Raw genomic sequence first — 9,167 nt, forward strand, 5'->3', positions numbered from 1 at the left:
TCTTTATTACTTTAATGATTATTCAAGAGATTGGTGAATGACAGCAGAAAGAGAATGCTGGCATACTTCAGAGTAAAAAGAATTCACATTGATTTTCGCTCAGTAGTTACCTACACAGTGCCTACCAGGTGTCCAATCAGCTGCAGGACACCTGTGCTGAAACATGAACAAGACAAAGGTGGCACTTGTATTCCCAGAGCTCTCTCCTTAGCGTTGCACACAAGGTTGACCAAGCGTTACAAATGAATGAGTGGGTCAGTGAGCAAGAAGAGCATATAATTGGCAGGAACCCATTCTGAGTGTTCATCGGGGCCCTCTAGGAGTAAGAACTAAAGAATGAGTAAAATTTATCAAGCTTGTTGAAGTTGGAAAATGTCTTCAATCAGAGGAAACAGTAAGTACAAAGACCTTGTGGAACAAGAGACCATTCTGTGTTTCTGTATATGATATCGGCCAATATGCTGGGGACACTGAGGTCGTAAGGGCTGTAACGGTGAGTTGAAACCAAAGGGATAAAATGCAGGTGGTCTGTATATAAAATTTTATATTTGTATTTTTAAAAAGCATACATACTTTCAAAAGGATGTGAGATTTAGATCGGCAGGAGGCTTTATTTAGCCACTAATTTTGATAAAGGGAGGAAGTGAACAGACATGCTGCTCAAACAAAACAAAATGAAACAAAAAAACCCAAAACAAATATAAAAGAACCAAACAAAAAGCTACAACATGTTTAACTTCATTTGTAGTGATTTAGTATCCAAATTGAAATAACTTCCTATTGTACTGTGACTTTGTATTTATCATTCTGGAGATGATGCATTAAATGTAATTGTAGGTGCTTTACCGAAAGAGATGGTTGAAACCCATTACTACCCAGTACATTTGGAAGGTCCATGTGGTGAACAAGTTAAAGAAGCTGTGAACCTCAGTCTCTAGAAGAACTAATCAAACAGAAACATCATTGCATCTTAAAACATCTAAAGAATTGTAAAGCCCAAGAAGAAGATGTGTTTTCTGTTTTTTCTAAGTAGGCAAACTCTCTCTAATGGGGGAACTCAAGAGTTGGAAAATCTTAGTTTTAGGTAATAGTTATGTGTGGAGAGCAGGACCAATAAAGTGGCATTGGTCCAATCAAGATAGAATAAAGTATATAAAACAAAGTGGAGTCACTTATGTCAACTAACATGGCTGTCAGTCAGCATGACACTTTGGTTTAAGATGAAAATTACCTAAGTCAGAGTAAACACATCTGGCAAGGAGACAAATCTGCCTAGGTGGTCAGAGCAGACCTGTCTGGCAAGGATACATACTTAAGATATCTGCACGTGTGGCCAGAGTAGCCATGGCTGCAAAGCAGGAACACCCAGAGATAGGTTCCTGGGGAAATTCCACACTTGCCAGCAAGGGTGTCAAGACATTTATCAAAAATGCCCAGAAGGGTGGAATACACCACTTTCACGGCATAATTGAGGCAGGTTCCAGACCACTGCTGAGACCACCAAGCTCCACACAGCAAAGTGCTGTTCCATGCCACAGTGATCTCCCTTAGCATCAGCCACCAGAGGCTCTGCCCTGCTGCCCACCTGGCTCAAGAGATCCTTCCTTGCAAAAGGAGTTGTCAGATCCTTCCTGACAACTCCTTTGCCCACCATGCTATTTCCAAGACCTGCAGACTGAGACTCTGGTTCATTTCCCCAATTGATTGCTGTATATGTGTGTGTATTATATTCCTCTTAGATTGTTAAAGTGTAAGTGGGATATTAATGTATGTTGATGTTCTACTTTGAGTGAACTTACATTCACTAAAAGTTGAGTGAATAGCAGTTATTGTGTGTGACTCTTGTCTATTCCTTGGTGCCAGGCTGCTCAGCAGGCAGCTAGCTGAGCAGTAGACCAGCTGACTTATATGAAAGACTATATCAGGAACAGATGCTTATGACAATAGGCTTAGTAGTTAATGCATGTAAAAATCTATTGTTTCAGGAACTGAAGGTATGGCCCACCTTGACTTCAGGAGACCACAGGCAATTTCACCTTTGTGTCCCAAGAGGACTGCAAGCAATTAAGATGGTATCTGAGACATTATGGCGCAGAGAGAAACATCCCACAGTCCAGAGCACAGATAAAGAGAATCACCTGGGACACAGGACACAGGACCCAGACTGGAAATCACCAGTCAACAGATGAAAGGATGTTAGGGAAATCGATGGACTGCAGCTTTTATCTGATTAACCTCTTTCCTGAATTCCAAATATCTTACCTACATTTTTTTCCCCTTGAATTCCAAATCCCCTTACCTATACTTTTTTCTCCTTTTAAAAAGGCTGGCTTGAGGAAGGATGATCCCATCATACTTCTGCTGAAACCAGCGCATGGCCTCCTGTTTGCTGATTCTGTTTTTGGCACCAATGCAGCCTCTCCTGTGTTTCTTGTCGGTGATGCTGAAACCTGGCCTCCTCAGCACCACACAGAAGTCCAGGCCATAGACACCAATGCTTGGATCATATTTGATCTCCAGATCAATGTGTTCCTGGATCCTGAAACCAAAGTTTTCAGGATCTGACAAGTTATTTTTTTGCAACTTGTACTCTTGCACCTTTAGACTTTTCTCCAGGATCTCCTCTGCCTTAGCCCCATGGGCTGTGAGGTGGATGGCGATCTTTTCATTTCTCCTGATGCCAAAGTATCTGATGTTTTATCTGACTTTGGAAAACACAGGACCTTGCTTGTGAGCTCCTCCAGGACTTTGGATGCCCAGGTCAGTCTATCTCCACTTTTTTTTTCTTAATTTAATTTTTATATTTTTTATTATTTTTAAGATATTTTTATTGTTCTTCAAGTACAGTTCTCTGCCTTTTCCCCCCACCCCTCCCTACCACCCCAGCCCTTCCCAACTCCTTCCCCTGTTTCCACCACCCCCCTTGTTATTGTCCATGTCCTTTATAGTTGTTCCTATAGTTGTTCCTGTAAACCCTTCACCCTTTCCCCCCATTGTCCCCTCCCCTCTCACCTCTGGTCACTGTTAGCCTGTTCTCAATTTCAATGTCTCTGGTTAAATTTTGCTTGCTTGATTGTTTTGTTGATTAGGTTCCAGTTAAAGGTGAGATCATATGGTATTTGTCCCTTACTGCCTGGCTTATTTCACTTAGCATAATGCTCTCCAGTTCCATCCATACTGTTGCAAAGGGTAGGAGCTCCTTCTTTCTTTCTGTTGCATAGTATTCCATTGTGTAAATGTGCCATTGTTTTTTGATTCTTTCATTTACTGATAGGCACTTAGGTTGCTTCCAGCACTTGGCTATTGTAAATTGTGCTGCTATGAACAATGGGGTGCACCGGTTCTTTAGGATTGGTGTTTCAGGGTTCTTAGGATATAAGCCATGGAATTGCCTGGAGAAAAGGCAGTTCCATTTTTAGCTTTCTGAGGAAATTCCATACTGTTTTCCATAGTGGTTGCACCAGTCTGCAATCCCATCAACAGTGCACTAGGGTTCCCTTTTCTCCACAACCTCTACAACACTTGTTTTTTGTTGCTTTGTTTATGATGGCCATTCTCAACAGTGTGAGGTGGTATCTTATTGTGGCTTTAATTTGCATCTCTCTGATGGCTAGTGATACTGATCATCTTTTCGTATATTTCTGAACCCTCTGTATGTCCTCCTGGGAGAAGAGTCTGTTCGAGTTCTTTGCTCATTTTTTAATTGGGTTGCTTGGCTTCTTAGAGTGGAGTTGTGTGAGTTCGTTATATATTTTGGAGATCAATCCCTTGTCTGAGGTATCATTGGCAAATATGTTTTCCCATACAGTTGGTTCTCTTTTCATTTTAATGCTGTTTTCTTTAGCCATGTAGAAACTTTTTAATTTGATGAGGTCCCATTTGTTTATTCTTTCTTTTATGCCCCTTGCTCTAGAGGATATATCAGTGAAAGTATTGCTGTGTGGAATATCTGAGATTTTCCTGCCTATGTTCTCCTGAAGGACTTTCATGGTGTTACGACTTATATTTAAGTCTCTTATCCACCTTGAATTTATTTTTATGTATGGTTTAATTTGGTGATCAAGTTTCATTTTGTTTGCATGTAGCTGTCTAGCTCTTCCAACACCATTTGTTGAACAGGCTATCTTTGCTACATTTTATGCTGCTGACCCCTTTGTCAGATATTAATTGACTGTAGAGCCTTAGATTTATTTCTGGGCTCTCTATTTTTTTCCACTGATCCATGTGTCTGTTCTTATTCCAGTACCAGGCTGTTTTGATTACAGTGGCCTTGTAATATAGTTTGATATCAGGTATTGTTATCCCTCCTACTTTGTTCTTCTTTCTCAAAATTTCTGTAGTTATTTGGGTCATATATGGTTCCATGTAAATTTTTGAAGTGTTTGTTCTGTAACTGAAATATGCCACTGGTACTTTAATAGGGATTGTATTGCATCTCTAAATTGCTTTGGGTAGTATGGACGTTTTGATGATGTTAATTCTTCCAATCCATAAACACGATATATGTTTCTATTTGTTTGTGTCTTCCTTAATTTCTTTCTTCAGTGTTGTGTAGTTTTCCGAGTATAAGTCTTTTACCTCCTTTATTAGGTTTATTGCTAGGTATTTTATTTTTCTTGTTACTATGTCAAATGGGATTTTTTCCTGATTTTTGTTTCAAAAATGTCTTTGACTTCTTAATATTGACTTTGTATCCTGCTGTTTTGCCAAATTCGTTTATTAGGTCAAGCAGATTTTTGGTGGCATCTACAGGATTTTCTGTGTACACTATCATGTCATCTTCATACAATGACTGTTTTGTTTCTTTTCAGATGAGATTGGGTGTATTCAGGGTGGTATAGCCGTAGACTTGTTTCCTCTTTCCCAATTTGGATGCCTTTTATTTCCTTTTCTTGTCTGATTGCTGTGGCTAGGACTTCCAATTCAATGTTGAATAGAAATGGGAAAAGTGGACAACCTTGTCTTGTTGCTGATCTCAGTAGGAAAGTTTTTAGTTTTTGCCCATTGAGTATGATGTTGGCTATAGATGTCTCATTACAGACATTATTAGGTTGCTTTTTGTTTTTTTTTTTCCTTGAGATTTGTTTCTAGTTTCAATCCCTTGTGGACAGAGAAAATGCCTGATATGATTTCAATTTTCTTGAATTTGTTGCAGCTTATTTTGTGTCCTATCATGTGGTCTATCTGTGAAAATATTTCATGTTGAAAAGAATGTGTATTTTGATTCTTTGGATTAAAGGTTCAATACATATTAGTTAAGTCTATTTCATCTAGGACATTGTTCAACTCCACAATATCTTTGTTGATATTTTGTTTGGAAGATCTGTCCATCTTTGACAATGCGGTGTTAAAATCCCCTACTATAGTTGTGTTGGTGTCAATATCTTTCTTGAAGTCCTCCAAGATTTTCTTTATGTATTTGGGTGCTCCTATGTTGGGAGCATATATATTTACAATGTTTATGTCTTGGTGGATTCTTCCCTTGAGTGTTATGAAGTAACCTCCTGTTCTCTTTTTATGGCCCTTTTATTGAAGTCTATTTTGTCTGATATGAGTATTGCTACACTGTTTTTTTTTTTTTTTCCTGTCTCTTTGCTTAGAATATTTGTTTCCAGCCCTTCACTTTCAGTCTGTGTAGGTTTTTTGTCCTGAGGCGGGTCTCTTGTAGGCAGCCTATGTGTGGGTCATGCTTTCTTATCCATTCAGCTATTCTATGTCTTTCATTGGAGCATTTAATCTGTTCACGTTTAAGGTTGTTATTGATAGGTACTTATGCATTGCCATTTTTTTTTGTATCTGTGTTCCTCTCTCTCTCACTCTTTTCCTTCCTTTTCTTAAAGCAGTCCCTTTAGCATCTCTTGCAGAGCTGGTTTTGTAGAGGTATATTCTTTTAGACTTCTTTTGTCTGAGAAGCTCCTTATTTGGCCTTTCATTTTATTTGAGAGACTTGATGGATGAAGTAGTATCAGTTGTAGGCCTCTAGTTCTCATTACTTGGAATATTTCTTGCCATTCCCTTCTGGCTTAAAGTCAGCTGCAAGCCTTATTGGGGCTCCCTTGTATGTTACTTCCTGTTTCTCCCTTGCTTCCTTTAAGAGATTCTCCCTTTGTCTTGGAGTTTTGTTATTTATTTATGATGTGTCTTAAAGTGGGCCTCTTTGGGTTCCTCTTGATTGGGACTGTCTGTGTTTCCTGGATTTGTGTGACTTTTCTCTCATCAAATTAGGAAAGTTTTCCATCATTACTTTTTCAAACAGGTTTTCTATCCCTTGCTCTTCTTCTCCCATGTTATCCCCATCATACAGATATTATTATGTTTCATATTATTTTGCAGCTCCCTTACCATCAGTTTATTCTTTCTTAGTCTCTTTTCCTTTTCTTGCTCTGTCTGGGTGTTTTCTTCTTCATTGTCCTCTAGCTCCTTGATTTGATCCTCTGCTTTTTTCCTACCTGCTTGTAATTCCTTCTAATGTGTTTTTTATTTTGGAGAGTTTATTGTTCATTTCTTCCTGGTTTTGTTTATAGTTTCTATTTCCTTTTTCATGCTGATGTTGTTCTCACTCAGTTTCGTGTAGTTGTCTGCGAGCTCCTTGAGCATCTTTAACCATTAATAACCATTAATTTAAATTTTATATCTGATAGTTTGGTTACCTACATTTCCTTTAGCTCTTTTTAGTGGGGAATCTTCCATTCCTTTTGATTGCATGTTCTTTTTTTGTCTCCCCATTTAGGTTGAGTCTTATTGGTTGTTTCTGTGCTTCCGGATGTTTCACTTTGCTAGCTGTTTATGTAGGGTGAACTTCTATGAGGTTTAGTGGTGTGGTCTCTGATCTCCTTGACTGGATGCTCTAGGTTTGCCCTTTCTTCTGTTTGTGAGGGGTCTCTTGTTGTACTTGGGTTTGTTCCTTTTGGTGGATTTTCTCCTCCGGCAGGTATACTGATGGTCACAACTCCCACCTATTTTTGCATGTGATCAGTGGCAAGGGGTAGGCAAAATGGATTAAGAAAGCAGGAGAGTGTTTTATGGGATTTAAAGTACCAGCAAGTAGAGAAGAGTTAGGAGATTCTTTGGGTAATTATAGAGTTAACTGTGATATTTCACCCAAGTAGCCACTTTTTATAAAAGGTGAAAGAGAGATAAGACTCTTATTAGAGGGGAGGATGATTGTGAGCTGAATCCAGAAAATGGACCACTTGTGCATGGTTAGATCATGAGATATCGTGAGAGTAAAGGATAGAAAGTAGGCATAGTGTGAGAGAGAATAGAATTAACCATAACAGTAATAATGCTCAGGGTTAAAGTGAAGTGGGTGAAGATCATGGAGGATTACTGTGTAGTATGTATGATTGTATGGAACAACAATTATTTACAATAGTACTGGAACAACAAAAATATGACAAGAAATATATGATTTGGATAACCAGAATATAAAGTACCTGATCAAGAGTTGTGCATTATTGGAACATGGGTGAAGTGAAAGAAGGAAAATTAAAATACAATAAAGAGAGAATAAGGAAAACCAGTCAAACAATGCAAAAAACAGAGAAATAAAATGAGGAAAACTAAACATAAGGAAGAGAAATTAAAAAATACTAATAAAATAAAAGTGGTAAAAATAATGACAAAATAATAATAATACATGTAAACAATAAAATGCCAGCTCTATGTGATAACAAAGTGACATTTGTCTCAGTTTCTCAGTTTTGGGGGTTAGCCTTTTGCTTCCCCTTTTGATCTGTCTCTGTACCCTTTGTAACTCCACATCTGATTGTCTCACATGGGGAAGAAAAAAAAGGAAAAAAAAAAGAGAGAGAGGAACCAAAAATAAAAAAATAAAAAATAAACCTCCTTCTGACTTTAAACCTGTTCAGCGAGTTCTGCTGGTCTTCCTAAATGCCACAGGAAGAGAGGGGCTGGGCTTCGCTTTTATCCCTTCCTATGTTTTTGAGAGGATGGGGACCAGGTCTGGGCCACAATATTCACAGCTTCTCAGCCTCAGGCCCAGGTTCTCAGGTGCACTGTTTCACTCAGCCACTCAGTCTCTGGCATCCAATCAGCTTCTGGGTGCGCAGCATGAGGCAAGTGGGGTGCACAGTTCCACTGAGCCACCCAGTCTCTGGGCATTTGCAGCTGGTATCACCCTTGGGTTGAGCCAGCCGCTGCTGGAGAGTTCCTTACAAAGCAGCTGCCCACCATTTTTAACAAGCGCATGGCTTTTCACACAGCCCAACTTTCCAGGCAGTCTGGAGACTATCCGAGTCAGGGTTTGACAGGGCCCAACTCCTCCCATCTCCACATGTTGCCTGGTACCTCAGTTTCTCTGGTGCTGGTGTCCACAGTCCCAGTGGATGTGTACCACCTCTGTGTGTCCCCATTTCATCTCTATTCCCCCCCAGCAACTTCCAGCATCCAGGTACCTGCTGGTGCCTGGCTGCCCTCCCTGCTCTGGTAGGGGAGGGAGCTGGTGATCTAACTCTCCTCCCCGCATCCTGCAGCAAGTGCAAGGCTGGGGGCTGTGGCGGCCTTGGTCCCTGCTTAGATCCCAGGGATCTTACCACCCCAGCGCAATCTCCTCACCGTCTGTTTTTCAATGTCCTCTGCAATTTTTGGTCTCTGAACTTCATATAAGCTGGGATTCCATTGGGTGTTCACTCTGTTCCTTAGAAGATTGGCTAGGTGTTCCATCTGGGCACAGGGAGAACTGGGCTCCACTCCCACTTCCTTCCCAGCCATCTTCTCTGACCCTGTCTCCACTTTCACAGATGTTGAGACAGAGCTTGTGGATGTGAAGTTCCCGCATGGGGTTCTCCTTATCACCTTGATGTTGTGCCATGATGAACAACAGGAGGAGCGAACAATGATATTAAAAAAAAGGGAAAACTTTTATTCTCTTGGTTTGGATGTAAAAGGTGCAGCCATTATGGAAAAAAAGTGTGGAGATTCTTTAAAAAATTAAAAATAAAACTGCCATATGAAACAGCAATCCCATTTCTGTATATATTGAACGGATATTAAATCAGGATCCTGAAGAAAGATCTGCCCTTCCATGTTCATTGCAGCATCTTTTACAATGAACACAATAGGGAAACAATGTAAGTGCCCATTGACAGATGAATGAATGAAGAAGATGTAATGTATATATTTACATTTATACATACAATGGAATA

The 9,167-nt window shown here is 39.8% G+C and overlaps 1 pseudogene; it reads right to left on the reverse strand.

The window, feature by feature from the left end:
* Positions 1-2,295: 2,295 nt before the first annotated feature.
* Positions 2,296-8,833, reverse strand: LOC112300490 (large ribosomal subunit protein uL5 pseudogene; annotated as a pseudogene).
* Between the last annotated feature and the right edge of the window lie 334 nt (positions 8,834-9,167).

The sequence above is a fragment of the Desmodus rotundus genome, chromosome 6, assembly GCF_022682495.2.
Source record: "Desmodus rotundus isolate HL8 chromosome 6, HLdesRot8A.1, whole genome shotgun sequence".
NCBI classification, from domain to species: Eukaryota; Metazoa; Chordata; class Mammalia; order Chiroptera; family Phyllostomidae; genus Desmodus; species Desmodus rotundus.